This window comes from Cucurbita pepo, chromosome 20 (genome assembly GCF_057944985.1).
Source record: "Cucurbita pepo subsp. pepo isolate OVF chromosome 20, ASM5794498v1, whole genome shotgun sequence".
NCBI classification, from domain to species: Eukaryota; Viridiplantae; Streptophyta; class Magnoliopsida; order Cucurbitales; family Cucurbitaceae; genus Cucurbita; species Cucurbita pepo.
Window position 1 is genome coordinate 7,890,632 of NC_141817.1, and position 2,080 is coordinate 7,892,711.

Genomic DNA, 2,080 nt, shown 5'->3' on the forward strand with positions numbered 1-2,080 from the left:
CTCAAACCAATGGAGTTAGTATTCCTCACTTATAAACCCATGATCATTCCCTAAATTAGTCGATGTGGGACTTCCATCATCCAACACCTCCCCTCGAACAAAGTGCGCCTCCCCTTAATCGAGGCTCGACTCCTTTGGAGTCTTAGTCATTTTTGACTGCCTTCGAGGAGGGGCTTGGCTCCTTCGAACAAAGTGCGCCTCCCCTTAATCGAGGCTCGACTCCTCGACTCCTTTGTTCGAGGGGAGGTGTTGGATGATGGAAGTCCCACATCGACTAATTTAGGGAATGATCATGGGTTTATAAGTCCTTTGGTATGAGGCCTTTTGGGGAAACCCAAAGCAAAGCCATGAGAGCTTATGCTCAAAGTGGACAATATCATACCATTGTGGATTGATAAATCCTCAAATCCTCAAATATCGAACAAAGAACTCCTAAAGAAAAGGAGCCAAGCCCCTCCTCGAAGGCAGTCAAAAATGACTAAGACTCCAAAGGAGTCGAGCCTCGATTAAGGGGAGGCGCACTTTGTTCGAGGGGAGGTGTTGGATGATGGAAGTCCCACATCGACTAATTTAGGGAATGATCATGGGTTTATAAGTCCTTTGGTTTGAGGCCTTTTGGGGAAACCCAAAGCAAAGCCATGAGAGCTTATGCTCAAAGTGGACAATATCATACCATTGTGGAGAGTCGTGTTCGTCTAACATGGTATCAGAGCCATGCCCTAAACTTAGTCGTGCCAATAGATTGATAAATCCTCAAATCCTCAAATATCGAACAAAGAACTCCTAAAGAAAAGGAGCCAAGCCCCTCCTCGAAGGCAGTCAAAAATGACTAAGACTCCAAAGGAGTCGAGCCTCGATTAAGGGGAGGCGCACTTTGTTCGAGGAAGGAGCCAAGCCCCTCCTCGAAGCCCCTCCTCGAAGGCAGTCATAAATGACTAAGACTCCAAAGGAGTCGAGCCTTGATTAAGGGGAGGCGCACTTTGTTCGAGGGGAGGTGTTGGATGATGGAAGTCCCACATCGACTAATTTAGGGAATGATCATGGGTTTATAAGTCCTTTGGTATGAGGCCTTTTGGGGAAACCCAAAGCAAAGCCATGAGAGCTTATGCTCAAAGTGGACAATATCATACCATTGTGGAGAGTCGTGTTCGTCTAACACTATTATCTATAAGATACGATATTCTAATGAATTTTGTGATGCATTTACTTCTTCTATGCTACTTATAATTGCTATGTTAACGCGATCGAGCTTATGTCTTGAGAAACACTCTGATATACCATGTATGATATGCTCGAATGAAGTACCATGAATAAATACGTATTTCATTGAACTTTTTTTTTTTTTTTTTTTTTTTTTTTTTGCACGTAACCTCGGGTATATTATATGTCATCTCATAGTATTAAGAAAAATAAATTTACCGATGTTATTAAAAATACTATTTCGGAGTTGGGATAATATTGCATAGTCCATTTCATGGTTGTTGGATTAAGAAATATGTCTCATTTTTTTTTTCTTATTTTTCTTTGGAGTGTTCAGACTTCACCAACCAATTTTATGGGTTTTATTTATTTATTTATTTATTTTTAATTTAAGCAAAGCTTCAAAGAAAAAATTCCATTATTTTCTTTTACCCTATAATTTCGTGGGACCCTCAAAATGGTAAATTAAATTACCAAAATCTTCGGTTAAAATTTTAAACAGAGGTAAAAAAAAAAAAAAAAAAAAAAAAAAAAAGCCTTTTCGCCAAACAAAATCATTTTTTTAAAAAAATTGATTAATAAAAAATGGCTTGAGTGGAATTATTTATTTAATTAAATTAAAAATACAAATGTAACAAGAATTTTAGCAAAAAAAAAAAAAAAAAAAAAACAACAAAAAAACAAAAAAAAAACAAAAACAAAAAACAAAACAAAAAGCAAAAAAAGAAAGAAATTCATGTGTTCTGAAAAAGCATGTTAAATGTGATTCATGTATTTATTTTGTATATAAAGCGTCCTTATCTTGCTTTTAAGAAATTTTGGCACAAGAAAAATAAAAAAAGACAGCAAATATATGTTTTTTCTTTTAAATAAATACATA

General features: G+C 36.3%; 1 long non-coding RNA gene across 1 annotated transcript; it reads left to right on the forward strand.

The window, feature by feature from the left end:
• Positions 1-239: 239 nt before the first annotated feature.
• Positions 240-884, forward strand: LOC147786469 (uncharacterized). The gene is made up of 3 exons (XR_015414605.1): positions 240-296; positions 484-587; positions 835-884. It is a non-coding gene; the product is annotated as an uncharacterized LOC147786469 (long non-coding RNA).
• The last annotated feature ends 1,196 nt before the right edge of the window (positions 885-2,080 follow it).